The sequence below is a fragment of the Sus scrofa genome, chromosome 18 (assembly GCF_054392235.1).
Source record: "Sus scrofa isolate SSC_HxYL_T2T_F1_AM1 chromosome 18, Sscrofa_HxYL_maternal_Yorkshire_Landrace_v2.0, whole genome shotgun sequence".
Classification (NCBI taxonomy): Eukaryota; Metazoa; Chordata; class Mammalia; order Artiodactyla; family Suidae; genus Sus; species Sus scrofa.
The window spans coordinates 51,876,765-51,898,910 of record NC_139400.1 but is presented as its reverse complement, the minus strand read 5'-3'; the positions used below and the strand labels follow the sequence as shown (position 1 = coordinate 51,898,910).

The 22,146-nt window shown below is 43.3% G+C and overlaps 1 protein-coding gene and 1 long non-coding RNA gene across 3 annotated transcripts in view; one reads left to right on the top strand and one right to left on the bottom strand.

The window, feature by feature from the left end:
* The window catches only part of SCRN1 (secernin 1), a 62,549-nt gene extending 42,391 nt beyond the window's left edge, over positions 1–20,158 (bottom strand). For both annotated transcript variants that reach the window (XM_085005657.1, XM_003134812.5), the window contains exon 1: positions 20,003–20,158. The gene's annotated coding sequence lies outside the window, so the exon portion shown is untranslated. The remainder of the gene's footprint in view (positions 1–20,002) is intronic.
* LOC146395042 (uncharacterized) lies at positions 1,007–9,900 on the top strand. The gene is made up of 3 exons (XR_014834076.1): positions 1,007–3,984; positions 4,525–5,964; positions 6,314–9,900. It is a non-coding gene; the product is annotated as an uncharacterized LOC146395042 (long non-coding RNA).
* Positions 20,159–22,146: the final 1,988 nt, after the last annotated feature.

The following is a 22,146-nucleotide window of genomic DNA, read 5'->3' as shown; positions in this document are numbered from 1 at the left end:
CACACATAAATGCTAGAATACTGATTTTATAAATGTACAATAAAAGCATTTTTAAAAAAACAAAACAAAAAACTCAACTATGCAGATTTTATAAATGTGCAATAAAACTATTTGTTTTTAAAAAAATGGTGAAATACTGTAAAACCATTAAAAATGTGAAGAATTTTTAATTGCATGGAGAAATGGCACAGGAAGGGAGCTAATCCGGAATAAATTATCTTAACTGTAAAAATATGCATAGGAAAACACTAGAAGTGGTAGCCTGACCACTAAATTCTTTATTTTTTATATGTTCCTTTAGCTTCAATTTTCCTACAAGTATTCATACTTATATAATCACAAAAGAAGATTAAAAAAAAAATAAACCCGGGGATATTACCAATTTAGTCATTTTATTTTATTTTATTTTATTTATTTATTTATTTATTTTTTGGCTTTTTGGCTTTTTGCTATTTCTTTGGGCCGCTCTCGCGGCATATGGAGGTTCCCAGGCTAGGGGTCCAATCGGAGCTGTAGCCGCTGGCCTACGCCAGAGCCACAGCAACGCGGGATCCGAGCCGCGTCTGCAACCTACACCACAGCTCACGGCAACGCCAGATCGTTAACCCACTGAGCAAGGGCAGGGACCGAACCCACAACCTCATGGTTCCTAGTCGGATTCGTTAACCACTGCGCTACGACGGGAACTCCTAGTCATTTTATTTTAAAGGAAAAAATTTAGCTCTATCTCTATGCCCCAACATCTAAAATTTCAAAACTGACAAATTCTTTTTTGAGTTATAGTTAGGAAAAATGGGGGGGGGGGGTGGCCACATCCGTGGCAACGTGAAAGTTCCCAGGCCAGAGATGGAACCTGCGCCACAGTGCAGATGGGACACAGATGGAACCCAAGCCGCGGCACTGACAATGCTGGATCCTTAACCTGCTGCACCACAAGAGAACTCCTAGGACCAAATTTTTACTCCGTGTTATTATAGTTATTCTCTGATACTTTATTTTTTTCTTTACAGCCAGCCCAATTCAGAGTTATTCAAGGAGTACTCTCATTACCATTATTTACACAAATAGCCGGCAAGCCTCCTACCATTGCCTCCTTACCAGAAAAAGAAAAACCGACCCATCAGAAAGACAATTTTCTGCTGACTCTGAGATGAAATTCTTTTCAAACTGATTCAAGGAAATCTCAGTTTTGTTCCTATTATTTGTCAAATACTGGTTAGCATGCCAGAGAGTCGTGCTAAACAAACACACAAAAATCTGGCAAGTTAACTCATCTACGTACTGTATAAAACATGCATTTTGAAATCTGTCTACAGGATTTTTATAACTGTTAAATCATTCACGGATGACACAAGAAACTGACTTTACATTTTTTCTCCTTTTCCTTCTATAATCTCATACAGCATCATGAAATGTTACGTCTTCCCACAAGGAAACGTCAACTAAAATTTAATTAACTCCCGATCACATTTATTAATGCAGAAATTTACTACATAATTTTTTCATCCTTATATTCAGCTTTGGAAAACAGAATAACCATTCGATAACACATTTTCTGTCATAACTACACTCTATGTAAACTAAAATCAGTGAACAGAGCTTGCTCAGAAATAAAGCCATGATTGATAGCAGGGTTTATTTTTTGTTTTTTGGTTTTTTGTTTTTTTTTTTTGACTTGCTTGCTTTGAGGTCCAATTCTGAAGCCATCCTCTGAGCTGTGGGGATCCAGAGGTAGGGATGGGGGTACAGAGTTTTACTCGAGACTTAAAACCGAATCCAAGAAGGTCTAAAGCAGTGTTTTCCAAACTGCATGTTGTGGTCCTTTTGTGGGTTATGAAAACAACTTAGTGGACAAGATCAGCATTTTTTTTTTTTTTTTTAGAAAATATGTGCATCTCACATAGTAAGGGTAAGTGTTGCCACAAAAAACGGTAAGTTCAGAGGTACACACACCAGTGTGTGTATGTACCGGGTTGAGATGCAGCATTTCTCTTACTATGGGTTTCAAGCAAAAATCTTTGAAAGCAACAGGCTTGCAGGGCAGGTCTACTGAATAGGCTTCTTTGTGGTAAATACCAATTAGGATTCTTGCCAGGTTAGCAATAAACTAACAGTTCTAATTAATGAAACTCTCCAATTTAACCCCCATAGATGATTAAATGAGCAGGCATTTCCTAGGAAGTATTTGTTAAGAATATTTCAAAGTAGATTTATCCGTACTTTATGCTGAGTAGAATAAGCCAGTCACCAAAAAAAAAAAAAAAAAAAAAATGCAAACACCATATAATTTCACTTATATGAGGTTCCGAGAGTCGCCAGAGTCAGCTTTGCAGGATGCACAATTTCTGGAGATTGGTTGCACAGCCATATGAATATTCCTAACACAACTAAACTGTACACTTGAAAACGGCTAAGGTGGTAAATCTTATGTGTGTTTTATCACAACTAACATATAAAAAAAAAAAATCAAACAGCCACACGTGACTCAAGGCCACAGTATTGAACTGGGCAGCTTCAGATACTGTGCTCTCAGCTGTGGGAAAGGAGCCCTCAGCTCGATTCTAACCATCACCGTCCTTATCAAAGTCCTTTCAGGATGCATGGCTTCCTCTTGGGAATTACAACTCCCGAGTCCCCAGAGCTCAGAGCACAGGAGCCTCGTCTACCAGCATCCACCCTCTGCCTGGTGCCAGGAGGCTGGGCCCAGGCTCGCGGGGCTGGAGCGCCATCCCCCTGTAACTAGGAGACGCTCACAGAATGTCTAGACAAGGCGGGGGGAAGCTGCATGGGAAAAGGGGTCTTTGTCCTCAAGTTCGGTGAGTAGTTACTGAAGGGCACGAATGCCCCAAGCCAAGTAGGGCTTCTCTTGGCCTGACTGCCAAACTGCCCTGCCCTTTCATCTCGATGGAGCAGCAGTGGCCCCCGTCAGTCACCTTACCCAGTAATAAGAAAGCCTTGCGTCTCCCAAGAGGAGGACAACGACTGTCTATATAAGCTCCAGGCTTGTTGGCCGTCTTGCATCAAACTGTGATAAAGTGCCTTCATGTGCACAAAGGAATGAAACCCAAATGTCCTCACTTTCGGACTCCCAGCTCTACTGGGTAAATGTAAACCTAATGTTCGGAATTAGCACCTTCCAGAAAAGCAAGGAATGCGTTTTACTATATTACATTATTTATTGATAAATTCCTTCTTTAAACTATTGACATCCCTGCTGAACTGACAACGACAAATGATACTCACTTGCATACTTATTTTTCTGTCCTATACCTGCTATTGAGATAGTAAAGAAGAAATAAGGTGTTCGGGGAAGGAATTCTCTAACTGGAAATGGAGATGGAAATGCCGGCCAGTGAGAGATGCGGAAGTTAGCTCAGGCTCCTCAAGCTCTGCCTAAAGAAAGATGCTACTAAGTGTTTCGCCAAGAGCTCAAGAGAGCAGAGCACAAAGTGACAGCCAGTGATTTCCAGCTTCTAATATCCGACACCTTGAGTGAGGAAGAGAGATCACACAGGTTACGAAGGAGCAGGCTTTGGGGTCCACCCAGGTTCAAATCTCAGCCCCATGTCCTCTTTCTGTAACAGGGATAAGGACAAGGTGGTGGTGAGGTTTAAATGAGCTGAAACTGCAGGTGCTCAGAAAGCCACCTTGGACACAGAAAGGACACGTGACCATGGGGGTGAGAAAAGGTTCACGACGAAGGCTGTTCCTTTCTGAAGGTCCGATCTGTTCATCCTTCAGAAACTTGGCTTTTTTCTTGCAGTATCTAAACGTTCTTTCACCTTTTGAAGATGTGCTTAATTGTCACTTGATGTCTTTCAAGAGCTGCTTGCTATTCCTTTTCTCTAATTTCAAGGGCAACGCCTACCTCTGACAGTTGACTCGAGTCTTCAGTGCCACTCTGCTGCTGACATACTTCTTTTTTTTTTTTTTTTTTTTTTTGTCTTTTTGCTATTTCTTGGGCCGCTCCCGTGGCATATGGAGGTTCCCAGGCCAGGGGTCCAATCGGAGCTGTAGCCACCGGCCTACGCCAGAGCCACAGCAACACGGGATCCGAGCCGCGTCTGCAACCTACACCACAGCTCACGGCAACGCCGGATCGTTAACCCACTGAGCAAGGGCAGGGACCAAACCCGCAACCTCATGGTTCCTAGTCGGATTCTTTAACCACTGCGCCACGACGGGAACTCCTGCTGACATACTTCTGAGCAGCATGGGGTGGCACAGAGGTGCCAGGCTGCTGCGCATTCGTTTGGTTTGGTCCAGATCATTGGCCTAAATGGTGTTTGTTTGTTTAAATCTGGGAGCTCCCGTCATGGCTCAGCAAAAACGAATCCGACCAGCATCCATGAGGACACAAGTTCAATCCCTGGCCTCGCTCAGTGGGTTAAGGATCTAACATTGCTGTGAGCTGTGGTGTAGGTCGCAGACACACCTTGGACCCCACATTGCTTTGGCTGTCAAGTAGGCCAGCAGCTACAGCTCTGATTCAACCCTTAGCCTGGGAACCTCCATGTGCTGCAGGTGCATCCCTAAAAAGAAAAATACAAAAAATTAAATTACATTAAATTAAAAATAAAACAAATCTGAATTAACAGTTTTGAACCTAGAGACTTTCTACAGAAAGTCAGACACTTAGGGTCTCTTGAAAACTCAAAAGATCCAGCCACACAGGGTCCACATTCCTGCAAGATGACAGGACTGGAGCCAAGAAGGGGCTCTGGCCACAGTCCCCGCCACTTCCTGCTACTGAGGCCAGGGGAAGTGCCACCCATCATCACCCACGGGCTATTGCTTTTTTGTTCTTTCTTTTTCCAATGTCAGCTCAACTGTCCTCATTTACAAGGTCTGCTCAGCCCAAAGTCCCGTGTGTTTAGGGCCAAGAGGAAGACATGCCTCAGAGACAAAGAGACTCTTGTTCACAGTCCGACTCCACACACTAACCATGAGAAACAGGCAGGTTCTGAACTCTCTCAGGCAGAGAGAGCTTCCGCCTGTGAAAATGGGACTGATCCTCCACACACAATATAGCACCGTGTTCATCTGAGAGCCTATGGAAAGCACCCAGTCCTGTGGCGTATACAGTGGGTGCTCAACAGATGTTCACTTTCCTCCCTCCTACGACTCACTGGTGATGGGTTTGCCACCTTTGCACCAAACCCTACTATGCTCTTCAGCCTCTCAGCCAGCGGTTTACACCTGGCTCATCAGACACACTCACGTTCCAACGTGAAACTAAAAAGAGGCTTAAAGGATCAGACTGGAATGAGGGAGCTGCTGGTTTTGTTTGTGTGTGTGTGTGTCTGATGGAGCTTCTGGACTGAACCATCAGTTTACAGAGAATACAAAGGACACCATGGGATGCAGTCGGCAAAATCCAGACCACAAGACACTCTCTAGGGCAAACCTGATTTCTTCGACGAAAATTGCAAGAAAAAAAAAAGATGAAGAGACGAAGTTACTTAAGACATATATCAACCAACTGCAATGAATGGAACTGATCTGGGTCCTGATTTAAATAAACTGTTCAAAAATTTTATGACAGTTGGGGGAATGTGAACACTGGATATTTGATGGTATTAAGAAATATTGTTAATTTCTTAGATATAATGATACAGTTGGTACGTCTGAAAAAAAAAGAGCCCATATTTTTAGAGATATATACTGAAGTATTTCCATGTGAAATGATACAATGAAAGTAATCCAGGGTGAGGAGAAAGGGTGGGAAATTCAGATGAGACAAGATTATCTGCCTAATGAAAATGACTGAAGCTGAGTGATAGCAGTGATAGGTATACCATTCTCTTCTGTATATGCCTGAAATTTTCTACAACAAATACTTTTTAAAAATAATACATAAAATGTTTAGGGAGTTCCTGTCATGATGCAGTGGAAATGAATCTGACTAGGAGCCGTGAGGTTGCGGGTACGATCCCTGGCCTTACTCAGTGGGTTAAGGATCCAGTGTTGCTGTGAGCTGTGGTGTAGGTTGCAGACAAGGCTCGGATCCCGCGTTGCTGTGGCTGTGGTGTAAGCCAGCAGCTGTAGCTCTGATTCGACCCCTAGCCTGGGAACCTCCATATGCCACGGGGGTAGCCCTAAAAGAAAAGAAAAAATTGTTTAAAATTCTTTATTTTTTTTTTTTCCTAAGGCTGCACCTGCGGCATATGGAAGTTCCCAGGCTAGGGGTCGAATCAAAGCTTCAGCTGCAGGCCTACACCACAGCCACAGCAACACCAGACCCAAGCCACATCTGTGACCTACGCCAAAGCTTGCAACAACACTGGATCCTTAACCTACTGAGCGAGGCCAGGGATCGGTCCCTCATCCTCACAGACACTAATTAGGTTCTTAACCCATTGAGCCACAAGGGAAACCCCTTAAAATTATTTTAAGGTTAGGACTGATCCAATACAGGGAATTTCTCCTTGGAGTTACAACTTGTGAGTGACTTATTTGAGGGCTCAGGTTCCTCTTAGAGGAAAGATTTGGGGGGGCAGGGAGTGTGGGGAGAGATTTCAGTGTGGCTTAGTATGTTAGTGCATTTGGGGGAAGAGGTGAGCTCCTGGCTCCCTGCTGCATCTCTTTCCCTCAAGCTGTTGAACATCTGTCTCTGCTCATTGGACTGTGAGCTTCGGAAGGGCAAAGACACTGATGTAAATCTTTATTTCCCTGGCACCCTGAACACAGACTGGCACATAATAAGACGCAGACAACTGCTTGTTGAGCAAATGAAGGGGAAGTGGGTACCTATGTTTCCTCTTCAATAATGGAAAAAGAGTAGGTAAATCTGATTCTTACAAGGTGCCCCTAAGCTGGGCTTCAATCTGTGGGATTCACATTTGACCACACGTCAAAATGGTCTGAGGAGCGGATTTCTAGAGGCCCCTTCCTTGCAGATTCTGACTCAGGTTGTCTGAGCTGAGATCACAGGAAGGGTATTTTTAGCAAATGGCCAGGTTATTCTGAAACAGTCAGTTCAGCTTGGTGTGGAATATCCACTGTTACAGGTTATTTAACCACTTGGCTTCTCAAAAGTAGTATTCATTTTTCTCTACCTGGACTTTTTTTTTTTCTTGGATTGTGGAAACTTTCAACACATGCATCCAAGAGAAGAGTAGAATAAATCCCCTAAAGCTTCAGCCAGCTTCAAGGGTCATCAACTTTCTGCCATCTTGCTTCTCAAATTTATTTTGAAGGAAACCATTTGATTTTAATTGATTGTTGCTGAACTCAGCAACAGCATTGGCTGTGATACTCTCTGGCTCCGAGACGAAGGTGGGTGAAACCCATCCCTGGTTAATTTGAGCACAGTATGACAACGACGTAGGAGGCTGTGTTTTCTTAGTCTTTGGCTTTAAAACTAGGAAATCAGACCACATGATAATCAGGAAGATTTGGATTGTTCGTTCTTATTTAAATGTTTCACATTTTTCACTACTTTAAAGAAATAAAGTCTCATGTAAATCTTTTAAAAATGCCTTTTAAAAAAGTGTTTTTCATTCAACACAGATCCTAGGTAAATCCTTTGGTGATGACCATGACTCCTCTGCCTTCAAGAGAAAGTGAGAATTTAAGCCAAAAAAAAAAAAGGAGCTAAATATCATTTCAAGTAGCTGATTATTTTGAAATCAGTAGGACCTGCTCAGATTGATCCTTTGGATGCAGTTTTCTTAATGACTGAAATGATCACAGACTGAATTCCAAAAGATACTGCAATTTAGGTGATCAGCAAGAGGAAATCAAAAGAGTGTCTATTTCAAGTGTGCAAAACCAAAATTCCAGGTATTTAATGACTATTCAACTTCACCATAACCCTTGAGAATTTAATGGACCACTGCTGGTGCATCCCCCTTTGCCAAAATGCAAACACTTAGATGATCATAAGAATCAAAAAACAAAACAAAACAAATTTATGATATGTAATATGCTATCTATGCATATCATGGAAAGCTGGGAAATATACGTAAATACACAGGAACAAGGTGGTGAAACGAAAAGAGGTCGCACAAATTATACATGGTGTCATTCAAATGATGTATACTATATAATAGATAATACAAAAAAATCACAAGGAAATGCAATAAAAATTTTAAGATCAACAGAATTCCTGGGCTTTAGAATCCCAAACAATTTCTTAACCTCTCTCTCTCTCTCTTTCTCTCTCTCTCTATATATGTACTTTCAAATATCCCACATGAAAATACAGAATTTGTAATGAAAATATTTTTTTAAAAAAGAAAATGAAGAGATGCAATCAAAATAAGCTATTATCCCAACTCACTGCAGCTAATATATGGCTTTGCAATAAGGCAGAGACTCAGATTGAAGAGAACCCCACAGCTCAGCTGTGGCAATGAATTCATTTTATCTTTTGGCCACATCTGATTTTCCCTCATTTTCAGCATACAGTGACAATGAGAAATATGAATAAAGCAAAATTAAGTCTAACTTAATGAATGATTCATGTGACAGCCTAACGACTAGGGAAATGCAGAGTTTGCTATAGTCAAATGCACTGCTGTGCTTCTAAATCTATATTCACAGGATTAAACTAGGAGGTAGGTGGCCACTCTACAAAAGCATTCTTCAAATCACTCCATTATTCCTCTATAATGCAAAATATTCTAATGTTTCCCAACTTTTAAACACCACACAATTTTCATAGGCAGCCCACATAACAGTGACTGTGGTTGGCTGGGAAAATATATAATGAACATATTTTATGAATTTAGTAACACTTTCAGTGCCTTTCTATGCACTAACTGGCAATAGAATACTTCTACATCTGAAAAATAATGATGAAGATATATGTGGCTCATTATTCTGTGTCCACTGAATGTTGGGACATATGTAAATTCAAGGACTACCTTCGAAAACTCCACTACACCCAGTGACCTGTCCATCACCTTGATGCACTTAAAATATGATACCACTTAAAAGAAAACTCAACCTGCATAAGCATCACTTTTGCCAGAGCTCTTTCAGGAACTTTAGAATGACGGAAAGAGAGGGGTTAGTTGAATGGCATCCATTTTTCATGGATACAGTTTTTTTAATGCCAGAAGGAGTAGATAAAAGCACAAGCAAGAAGCTCCCTAATGGCTCAGTGGGTTAAGGATCCTGCATTGTCACGGCTGTGGCTTGGGTCACTGATGTGGCATGGGTTCTACCCCTGGCCCAGAGACTTCTCCATGCCACGGGTGTGGCCAAAAGAAATATGAAAGCACAAGCAGAGTTCATTCTTCATTCAAGCTATCCAAATGAGAAAAATATAGTCAGATCAAGTTCATTGTAAGGAAGATGTTTTCCAATACATGGCAGCTTGGAAGACGATTTTCCATCTTTTATAGTAATATAAAGAAAGGGAGTTCCCTTGTGGCGCATCAGGTTAAAGATAGGGCATTGTCGTTGCAGTGGCTTGAGCCACTGCTGGGGCATGGGTTCGATCCCTGGTCTAGGAAGTTTCATGTGCTGTGGGTACAGCCAAAAACAAAAACAAAAGAGAGAAAGAAAACGACTTGCACCACATTTATAATATACATCAAACTTGTGCAGTCAGGATACTCCCACCAAGAGGTTACATTATGGCTTTTTAAGAAAAAGTCAGATAGGGAGTTTCCATTGTGGCTCAGCAGGTGAAAAACCCAACTAGTACCCATGAGAATTTGTGTTCAATCCCTGGCCTCACTCAGCGGGTTAAGGATCTGGTGCTGCATGAACTGTGGTGTAGGTCGTAGATGTAGCTCAGATCTGGCACTGCCATGGCTGTAGCGTAGGCTGTGGCGTAGGCCAGCAACTCCAGCTCCAATGTGACCCTGAGCCTGGGAACTTCCATGTGCCATAGGTTCGGCCCTAAAAAAGCAAAAAAAAAAAACAAAAAAACAAAAAAACAAAAAACCAAAAAACAAAAACAGAGAAAAGAACATTTAAAAAAAGAGAAAGAGTCAGACAGATCTTGATTCCGAGTACAGCGCTTCCACGTACTAAAATCTTCATCTATAAAATGTGGCCATAAAATGTGGCCATGATGTCTGTCATGTACTGTTACGAGGATTAAATGAGATAATATATGCAGAGTATCTAGAATACAGAAACACTCAAGAAAGGTTTGTTCTTAAAGGTTAGGGTTACCTTGCTCTTAAAGGTTAGGATTTTGGGGATGTAACGGCTATGGAGACAGAGGAAGAAGAATGTGTTTGAACTAGGCAGGTATGGAGGTCCCATCGTGGCACAGTGGAAACAAATCCGACTAGGAACCATGAGGTTGTGGGTTCTATCCCTGGCCTTGCTCAGTGGGTTAAGGATCCGGCGTTGCTATCAGCTGTGGTGTGGGTTGCAGACATGACTTGGATCTGGCATGGCTGTGACTGTGGTGTAGGCTGGCAGCTATAGCTCTGGATAGACCCCTAGCCTGGGAACCTCCCTGTGCTGCAGGTGCGGCCCTAAAAAGACAAAAGACAAAAAAAAAAAAAAAAAAAAGAAGGCAGGTATGTGATTAGCTGCCAAAAGCATGCCCTGTGGGAAAGATCTGCGAGCTACTGAACCAGCCACCTGTAGGGTTCTTTCATTTCCTTCTGTTCTCATTTCTGACATTGCTGCCATTGTGTCCACCACTTTGGCAAGGCTGCTTTGAATGATGACCTTCCCATTCCCACCATCTGTTTTCCTCTTTCATGTAAATAATGCGTTGTCTATTCTGATCTTTTCCCATTAACATGAGATGCGTACCTGTTAACTCTGCAAACTGGAATTTTAAAAAATTGTCCCAATCACCTCTTAAAATGGTGGTTTACACTCTGCCACCATCCTAACTCAGCTAAACATTCATCTCCTACAGAAGAAGTTTAAATCTTGCTAGTATGAAACCAGAGGGTTACTTTATGTCTAGCAAAATGGACTGAAAAACTACTTTTTAAATGTCCATTAATGCTAGCGATGTTTACTGTGTTTTTACCATTAGGAAATTTATCAAAAAGGACCCTATATACATATGCATGAATACATTAGTGTGTGTATGTAAATACATATATATATATATCTGTGTTTACAAATACTGATGCAAATATAAGTCTGTATGATAGGTAGGAAGGAAGGAAGAAAAAAAAGACCTGGATGAATTAAAATCTAATGCAGAGTCAGAAGTGGGACCAAGGATGGGTGGGCTGTCGAGACAGAAACTGCACATTTTATCTAGTTATGTCATTTTAAATTTCCTTATTGCAAGCTCATATTACTTTATTGGATTTTTAATTATTTTTAAAAATCTGATTACTTTAGTGCTTAAGAAAGGACATTTTAAGACATTTAATTCCTTCAGGTCACTAGGGCACTGCTAAATGCAATTTTACAATACACTATGGTTTTACTTAGAGAGGGAGAAAAAGATATTCAGAAGCGCCTTTAATCACTACATCATTTTAACTAGGATTTTTAAGAAGTATATTAATTACTATATGTATTTTTTGGTCTTTTTCGCTTTTTAGGGCCGCACCTGAGGCACATGGAGGTTCCCAGGCTAGGGGTCGATTTGGAGCTGCAGCTGCTGGCCTACACTACAGCCACAGCAATGTCAGAGCTGAGCCATGTCTGCAACCTATACCACAGCTCATGGCAATGCTGGATCCTTAACCCACTGAGCAAGGCCAAGGATGCAACCCAAATCCTCATGGATACCAGTTGGATTCATTACCGCTGAACCACAATGGGAACTCCCACTAATGTGTATTTTGAGCCCTAACCACCTACAAGCACTGTGTGTAACCTGAGAGAAAATGAAGCTAATAAGATCTTCTCAAGGTCTTTATCATCTAGAAGAACAGGTGCACATGTACACAACCAAGAGAGGAAGGCAGTGACCCCACTTAAAACAATGATCAGAAATGCTTATTGGAGATTCAAGAACTGGGTCACCATGCTGTACAGTAGGGAAAAACATAATGTATTGGGGAAATAAATAAAAATAAAAATGAAAAAATGCAAAAAAGAACACTGAGCGCACCTTAGCAGAGTAGATTAAGCCCTGGGAGATTTAGGTTAAATACATAACCATTAAGAACAGAAGGAAAAGGGAACACTCACCATCTCAACCTCCTCCTCTCTGCCTCAGCTGAGGCTCAAGCTGGGAAGCCCCCAACTCCCTCCCTCCAAGTCACCCACACAGTTTAGCCCATCACCATCGCAGACTGGGGTGGAGGCCCTGAGGATGCTGGGAACTGCTGGTGGAGAGGACAGGTGGGTGTGATGGACACATATATCACTTGCTGCCTTCTTGGATCTCAGGTGGCTCACCTGTCCCAAAGGAAATGAGAGCAGGTGGTCTTAGCCCTGCCTTCCACAGATAAGGGCTTTGTAAACATCCCTGAAAGATACCGAGAACAATGGACCATGTAAGGCGCAGACTGGGGGCAGGTCTGAGAGTGAGGGTCAAAGAGGCACAGTGAAGGATGGAAAAGGACATGCTTATTGCCAGGTACAGGACAGGTACAAAGTGCTGGAGGATTGTGGCCCAGCTGCCTTAGAGCTGAAGCAAGCACAGCCCCCAACATCTCTTTTTTACATTTCTTGGTTCTTCCATTCACTGGTTTCCCAGGACGAGGTGAACTTTTTAAAACATTAGCAAATTGTTTCCAGAGTCCCTGAGGACTGGACTGGAATTATACTACTGGCTTTATAGAGTCATTTGACAGGGGTAATTAAAATAATCAAAATTACAAAATTTTACACTTTATGTTAGAATATTAAGCACTCACAACACGTTTAAACACATGCTAACGATAGGTATAACTATCTATATACTATGCACAAATGACAAAATAATCCTCACAATAACTACATCACAAAGGCATTGTTATTCCCACTTTAAAGATGATAAGATTGAGGCTAAGAGTAGTTCAGTCTTGCCCAAGGTCATATAACAAGAACGTAGTGGAATCCACTCCCCAGACTCCAAAATGCTCTCAACCACAAGGCTCCCCTGACTCCATCTTCCCAATCAAAGACTAGAAGCATCTCTTTGTTAGCATGAGCTTTTTTTAAGTCCATTATTGGTGTTCTGTAGTTTTATTAGGGGTTATGCCCATTTTCTGATAAGATTACTCTGGAGAGATGTGCAAATCCTCCATGGAGAAACCTCTAAGACTTTACGGGGACGCTGGAGAAGATTTAAAGAGCAGAGAGATACTCCTTTTCTTTGCTGAGAAGATCCAGTGCTATAGAGAGGCATCGGTCTTTTCTATATTAATTCATGGGGTGACTAGACAGCAATCGATTTTGGACATAACCTGACAAAAACAATCCTGAGGTTCATCTCAAAAGGATACGTGGAATTCGCCAAGAAGTTTCAGAAATGAAAACTCATGAGCAAAGACTAGCCTTGCATGGTATTAAACCATATCATAAAGTTTCAATAATTAAAACAGTTCAATAATGACACAAAAACAGACAGATTAACACAGTAGAGGCTCCTGAAATACACCCATATAACATAGGAAATTAGTATATGATGAAGGCTGGATGTGAAACCGAGGTGAAAAAGATGTATTAAATAATAGTGTTGGGATAACTGACTACTTGAGATAGGGAAAGGAGGAGAGATATCTACCCAGATCAAATCACTCTTAATCCTCTCAAAATATTATTACCCCAAAATGTAAATGTTTAGGTCATGTATACTGGTAACACCAGAGCAAGTCTGGACTTACCGTTGTCCCCGTATATATGAGTGAGAAGTAAAATTTACCTCGATGTGTAGTGTTGTAATAAAGTGACGTGAATTGCAAGAATCCTTTGTGTTTTTTAATACGCCATATCTCAACCCACAGAAACCACCTAGTAAAATTGGTGGCCGGCTCTCGTTCATCCTGTTTTTCCAAGGAGATGGGTAAGTGTGACTTAACTCAAGGTCACACCCGTAATTCAACCTAGAACAGGAACTAGAAACAAGAACTAGAACCAAAGCCCCCTGACTTGCAGCCTGGGGACCTCTCTCTGTATGAGAGGCATTCATCTCCTTCTGATTGTGGTTGGCACGTTCATTGAAACCTGACAGATCAGAATGTGGAAGTCACTTTCCAGTGTGCTGTGCAGTCGTGTCCACGCTGCCCTCTCACCACCCTGGTTACTGATCCACCGCTGTGACCCCTGCCAACCCCGATTCCACTGACTCCAAATCCTAAGTCAGCCCACACTCTGCTTTTTCTGCTTCATAAAGTCTGACACGGCAGCAGTCCCAGCCCACGGCGCACTCACCTTCTCCATCTACAAAGTGCCCCCAAGCACGGCTCCTCGCAGCCCTTCTCCACTCATCCCGCCCCGTCCAGTGTTTGTTCAAACGCTCTCCTTCTGCATCCAGTTCTATGACCAGCATCACACACCTCAACCAACCTCCACTTTTGGTCAGCGACCTAGACCAACACAGTCCCAAAGAAATATGCTGGAAGCTGGATGCAAATCCCATATGAAACTATGTTTTCCAGGAGCTGCGTCTAAACAAGTGAAGGGAAATGGGTGAAATCGTTTTTAATAACATATTTTGTTTAAATCCCAATATATCCAGAGTATTAATTCAATATTCAGGCATCCTCATCTCATCATGCTTTGCGTTTACTGCGCTTCAGAGATAACTGTGTTTTTTGCAAACTGAAGATCTGTGGCAAAGCCTAAGGGAAGCAAGACTACGGGTGCCATTTCCCCAACGGCAATTAATTGCTCACTTCCCGCCTGTGTCACATTTTGGTAATTCTCACAATATTCCAAGGTGAAAATAAGTAACAAATATAATAAAAATAATGTTAAAATAAAAAATAAATAAAACGACCACCAGTGATCTTTGATGTTACTACAGAGAAGATTATAACTTGCTGAAGGCTCAGATGATGGTAGCATTTTAGCAATATGATTTTTTCTTTTTTTAATATTTTTTAAATAATGTAGAGTTGATGTACAATATTGTCTAATTTCTGCTGTACAGCAAAGTGACACACAATTCCTTTTTTAGATATTATTTTCCATCATTGTCTGTCCTAAGAGATTGGATATCATTCCCTGTGCTACAGAGTAGGACGTCATTACTTATCCATTCTTTTTTTTTTTTTTTTTGGTCTTTTTGCCATTTCTTGGGCCGCTCCCGCAGCATATGGAGGTTCCCAGACTAGGGGTCCAATCAGAGCTATAGCCGCCGGCCTACGCCACAGCCACAACAATGCGGGATCCAAGCCGCGTCTGCAACCTACACCACAGCTCACGGTAACACCGGATCGTTAACCCACTGAGCAAGGGGCAGGGATCGAACCCGCAACCTCATGGTTCTTAGTCGGATTCGTTAACCACTGGGCCACGATGGGAACTCCACTTATCCATTCTAAATGCAATAGTTTGCATCTACTAACCTCAAACTCCCAGTCCATCCCACTCCCTCCTCTCTTCCTCTTGGCAACCACAGTCTGTTCTTTACGTCTGTGAGTCTGTTTCTGCTCTGTAGATAGGTTCACTTGTGCCATATTTTAGATTCCACATATAAGTGATATCATATGGTATTTGTCCTTCTCTTTCTGATTTACTTCACTCAGTATGAGACTCTCTAATTGCATCCATGTTGCTATAGATGGCATCATTTTGTTTTTAGGGCTGAGTAGTATTCCATTGTATACATGTACCACATCTTCTCAATCCATTCATTTGTCAATGGACATTTAGGTTGTTTCCATGTAATAAAGTGTTTTTAAATTAAGGTATAAACTTTTTTTAGATATATTGCTATTACACACTTAATAGACTACACTATCAACATAAGTTTTAGATACTTGGGAAACCAAAAAATTCTTTCTTTTGATATTTGCTTTATTGCAGTGGTCTGAAACTCAACTCTCAATATCTTCCAGGTATGCCTGCATAATCACTATAAGAATTATTAATGAACTGTATCTATTCAGTGAAATTCTGCCATTTGCAACAGCATGGATAAACCTAGAGGGTATTATGTTTAGTGAAATAAGGCAAAGAAAGACAAATACCTTATGTTATTGTTTATATGAGATCTAAAAAATAAAACAAACAGATAAATATAACAAAACAGAAAGAGACTCACAGATATAGAGAACAGACTAGTGGTTACATTGTACCACACACTCCATAATTTAAAGTGGAGAATAATCTATAAAAATACTATGTTGTACACTGAAACTAATAATAATATTGTAAATCAACTATACTTCAATAACTAAATAAACTAATGAAATATTTAAAATTCCCTTTTCATATACATTTTTGAAATATGGGAACTCCCACTGTGGCTCAGGAAGTTAAGGACCCAACATTGTCTCTGTGAAGATATGGGTTCAATCCCTGGCCTCGCTCAGTGGGTTAAGGATCCGGCATTGCCACATGCTGCACTGTAGGCTGAAGATGCAGCTTGGATACAGTGTTGCTATGGCTGTAGCACAGGCTACAGCTACAGCTGTGATTTGACCCCTGGCCTAGGAACTTCCATTATACCAGAGGTGCAAGCATAAAAAGAAAAAAAAATTTTTTTTGAAATCTGGTGTGTATTTTACATTTACAACACATCGAAATCCAGACTAGCCACATTTCAAGTGCACACAGGGCTGGGAGCTAGTGGCTGCTGGATTGGACAGCACAAACCTAGGCTCTTACTCCAATGAACATGCTCACAAATTTCCAGAATGACTGACGGGTGCTGGATAAAAGGATCATAGGTGATTTTTTTAAAAATAACTTTGGCTTTTTTTTTTTTTTTTTTTTTTTTTTGTCTTTTTGCCATTTCTTGGGCTGCTCCCATGGCATATGGAGGTTCCCAGGCCAGGGGTCGAATCGGAGCTGTAGCCACGGGCCTCCGCCAGAGCCACAGCACTGTGGGATCCAAGCCGAGTCTGCGACTTACACCACAGCTCACGGCAACGCCGGATCCTTAACCCACTGAGTAAGGCCAGGGATCGAACCTGCAACCTCATGGTTCTTAGTCGGATTTGCTAACCACTGTGCTATGACGGGAACTCCTAACTTTGGCTTTTTTGTATTTTGTATTGTTCTCCGACAAATACAGACTGCATGTGTTAATGTATTTTTTAAACTTGTGATTTCAAGTATCTTTGGCTTATCAGGAGACTGTCAATGAAGGAATCTTCACATTCATGCTCTAATGTGAGTCACTTTTTAATGGCACACGTGGCAACAGCATCTGTCTTCACTTCAACACATCTGTCTATCCACACTGAGGTCCTATCTGTTTTCACCATCAGAAATTATTCTCCCTGTTCCCTGCAGCCCACCCACCTTCTCCTTTTACAGATCACTGGGTTGAAGGTACAGAAGGTTCAGAAGAAATACTTTCCAAACCCTTACCACCTCTGCACAAATACCAACCCAGGCACAATTTCTAGTTCTACTTTAGTAGAACTAGGGTCAGTGGTATGACTCCGAGAGCTCAAATTCAAATTCTAGAAAAAGTCTCTGTCTTCAGTGCTGCTGCAACGATATTTTAAAATAGGTTTGTTATTGACTGTCACTTAAAGTTAGATATATTTAAAAGCTATTAGAGGATCCACCTTGGTTTCTTTGAGAGCAAGACAAGCAGCTAATCTTTAAATCAAAGAATGCCCTTCTCACTGGGACTTTGACATAAAACATACAAAACATAAAATTATGTTTTTGGTGCTTAAATATAGAAGCAGTTTAGTCCCTGGAAAAGGGGAACAGGAGGTGGACACAGCTTAAGAGGTTAAATGGGCTTAAGTTGGGAAACTAAAGTGTAGGCACTTACTTTAAATACCTACAGCTTTTAAAATTCATGTTACAGTTGGGTTTCATGAAGTGTTTGCCATGCTAACAATGACAGGTTTGCCCCTTTCTCCCAGGCTTTGAAAAGTGGCACGTGGAACCCTAAAATGGGGAATTAGGAGACCTGAGTATCAGATCCCACTGCCAGCTGCTAACCAGCTATATGACCTTGGGCACAGTCCATTCCCCCTGCAGGATTCAGCCCCTCTGGGTGTAAAGAGGAGGCTGACAGCAAGAGCTTTCTCAGGCTGCTTCCAGCTCGCTGTTCCTGACCTTTGCACTAATCTTCCTCTATCCCATTATCCCTGAAACACTTGCCTCCTCGTGCATCTCATCCTAGCTAAATGAGAAGATGGCTGGCAGCACAACAGTGAAACGGGAAAGCAAGGTTGTTTGAAAAAAAAAAAAAAATCCTAAAATGAGTCACCTTTCAAGAATTTGCCATCCTTTGGGGCCTTAGTGCTTGCTCATAAGGTTAAATCCGTTTTTCCAATGAAACTTGCTCTAAGAACCTGGTATTTCTTACGTGTACTGATCTTGGATAATGTTTATACTAAACATCTCTTCTAAGAGCCACTTGTAGGTACAAAACAGCACCTAAGTTATCAAACAGGTATCAGCAGCCACACAAATTGACTTTAGTGGAGCCTGGAGAAAAATCAGACCAAAATCACAGAGTTTTAATCAGGTGTTTGCACCAGCTTTTAGTAATTTAAAGAAGATAATTACAGCTTCTCCAACTTCCCACTTAACCTCTCCAGAACCCTGCAGCGCCCTAAAATCTAGCCCACTACAAGAATCACTCCCTACCCCACTAGGGCTGGCTGCAGTGATACCCAGGAGAACCTTTCCTTCCGCGGATTCCCTCGGCAAGGCTTAAGCCAGGGGGCAGCTGCTGTTAGCTGTGGTCTGTGCTGCGTTCGCCTGGCCTGATCGTTCATGCTGCCATTTTGAAGTAACATAGGTTTGCTCTACAACTGATGCATCTTCTAGTTAGGCTTGGAACACAGTAGGCACACCACACACACACACTCCATCTGGAAGCTGGACATAAGCGTAATTCAAGAAGGCACTTGCAAACCAGAGTTAAACAGCAAATCTAGAAAGACTATATTATTTTACAGAACCCTTCCAAGACAGTTTCGAGTTCCAGCAAATGACTGCTTCCTTATCTGCATTTGAGTTTAATGGATATTTTTAACCCCTAACTTAGTTCTCTTAGATTCTCTGAAGTTCGAACATCCCTCCCGCTTTGCAGATCCCACCCGTCTCAGACCTCAAGAGTGATGTCGCCTAATAATCCGCGCCCCGAAAGACAAGCGAACGGAGGATGCAAAGACACACTGAAGTGGATAATCGTCTCAGAAATACGCGTGTTTTTTACGCCTAAGTGCCCGGGCGCCACCGCCTTAACTTGCCCTGACCTCCCCCACCCCCAAGAACAGCCCGGGTGTGGCTTGCGGGGGGAGGGGAGGGGGTTGTGTCAAGTCCCGCGGCCCGCGTAGACTTTAGCCACAGAACGCGCGTTTGCCCCTAAGGGGAGGGTGGTCTTCCGGGCACGATTCGGCGGCGACTCCGGACCGGGTGGACAAGGGGGTCAGGGCCAGGCCAAGGGCAGCGGGCCCTCCAGGCAGCCATGTTCTCGCGAGCCCGCCGGCGCGGCAGGTGCGTTACCTCCCTGGAAAGTGCCAGGCCCGCCCCGCCACCAGCAATGCGCCGGACACAGCCGCGGACCCCCGAGCGGCCTAGAGGTGGCGGGGGCCGGGGGGCCGCACAGGGCACGCACCCCTGCGGGCCAGCAACTTGGGTATCAGGAAGCCACAGAAAGAGCGGCCTGGGAGGTGAGGAGAGTTAAAGAGAGGTGGGGGGGAAGGATGGGTTGGGATGCGGAGACCGAAGACAGGTTCCAACCAGGCTGCAGTGCCTGCGCCCCTGGGTGGGGTGTCCCTCTCCTACGTCCCTGCAGCCTGTATCCCAAGTCACCCCCAACCCCGGGCTGAGGTCCCCTCTCCGCGATCCCCTAGAGACCCCAGCCAGCCCGGGGCCAGCGTCCGTGGGATACGGCCCCAGTAGTGCTGCCCGCCAGTTTGGAGAGACAGAGGGAGGCGACGAGGCACTGGGGACGGCGATGGCGGAGAGGGTGAAACCCGCCGAGGGAAGCGGCTGCAGACTCCCTGCACTCGCAGTGGTGCTGGTCACGGCTCACCTGCGGGGCGGCGGGCTCCGTACTCGGCTCGGCGGTGCTGATGCTGCGGCCGGAGAGGGTGCGGGTGCTGCCTCGGCTGCGATTACTGTGGCGACATCGGGGGCTGTAGCTGCAGTGGCGGAGGCGGCTGTCGGGCGCTTCCCCCTCCCCAGACTCCCGGCGCTCGGGCCCGCCGCCCCCAGCGAACAGCTGGCCGGGCTCACGTGATCGCGGGACCCACCCCCACCCCCCGCCGCCTCCCCCCACCCCGGCCCGAGGCCGCGCTGCACCCGCGCGCTGCCTGCTAGCGTAGGCGCCTGGGAGCAGAAGGGGTGCCGGGGAGGGCGAATCTCGCCGCGGAAAGTGGCTCCTCTTTGCGCGATTTTTATTTCTTTTGGTCCCTGCTGGGATCGCGGCTGTCTCGAAAGGGAGAACTCGGGCTTTAAGGAGCCAGGCCCCACTGTCTCCCGCGTCTCTCCTGGACTCAGCAGTTTTGGTGGCTACCCGCGGGCCTTGGTGCCTAAGCACGATTTCCCCGCGGAGAAACGTGTCCCGTACTTTGTTGACTGATGTGTCCAAGCCGACTCCCTTCCTAGGTTTGAAAATGCGGTTCTGCGCCATGTTGATAAGCCAGACCCTGTCCCCAGTATTTGGACACTAAAGCCTAAAGAGGTTAAGCAACTCGCCCAAGGTCACAGAGCAGGTAGCAAAGTCAAGATACCATACCTGGGTTAATAAATCCACAAACAGGTGACAGGTGTGTTGATACTGATGTCAAGGCCATTGGTCAGGACGTGACCATCCGTCTGTCGGCAGAACACAGACTCTATTCATAATCAGAAAAGACCATCTCAAAGGATGTGAAGAGAGAGCTCACAGGAAAACAAATGCAATACTACAGGTACATGAAAAAATTTCAAGCTCACTTAACTGCAAATCAAATCGTATACAAAGTTAGCATTTTCCACCTGTCAGATTAGCAAAAATCAAAAAGTTTTATAACCTCCATAGAGGACAACGTGACAAAATCTACTAAAATAACGTACAAATATAGTCTTATCTAAAGATTTTGTTTCTGAAATTTATCCTGCAGATATACCAACATAAGTAGGAAATACATCGAGTAAAGGTCATCCCTTGCGACATCATTTGTGCTAGCAAATATTAGAAGCATATGTCCATCAATAGAGAACCGTTCAAATAAATTACAGCACGTCAATGCAGTGGAATGCTATCGAGCTATTTAAAAAATGAGGAAGATCTATTTCTATGTGCTGATATGAAAGATTTTCAACCTATGTAAGGGTGGGTGGAGCCACTGCAGAAGGTTGTATAAATGTGTTATCATTTATGGGGGGGGGGAGTGTGCCTGTAGTCATTTGCAAATGCATAAACCAATTTTGGAAGGATACCTAAGAATCTGTAATAGTAGATGCCACCAGGGAGGAAACTGGGTGACTGAATGCAAAGGAGGAAAGGAGACTTTTTTTTTTCTGCCTTTGAATGTTATGCCTGTGCTCGTGGTTTGTCAGGAGTGAATGGATAATGGGAGTGGGCTGGGGGAATCAATCCAGAAAGGGGAGAACAGAGCAGTCCTCTTAGATACTTGCAGCACAAAGGGACCTTATTCTGCATTTAAGTCCAAGGAAACTATCCTTTTACTCTTTTAAAAAAAGTAGAGTTGATTTACAATGATGTGCCAGTTTCTGCTGTACAGCATAGTAACCCAGCCATACATATATATACATTCTTTTCCTTATACTGTTTTCCATCATGTTCTAAACACAAGAGATTGGATATAGTTCCTTGGCTGTACAGTAGGATCTCATTGCTAAATGTAATAGTTTGCATCTACCAACCCCAAACTGTCCTTTTACTTTCAACTTCTGTCTTTATGTTATAGTAGATTGTTTTTGTTTAGACAGAATAGAATTGGCTCTTGCTTTTCATTCAGTTAGATACTCTTTGCCTCTGCATTGATGTGCTTAGATCAGTGGCTCCTAAAAGAAGGAGGGCAGTTTTGCCCCCAGGTGACATTTGGCAGTGTCTGGAGACATTTTTGTTGTCACAGTGGCAGTTATGAGGGAGGTCTCCACTGGCATCTAGTGCATAGAGGTCAGCGGTGCTATTAAACATCCTACAAGGCAAACTGCAGCCCTATATGT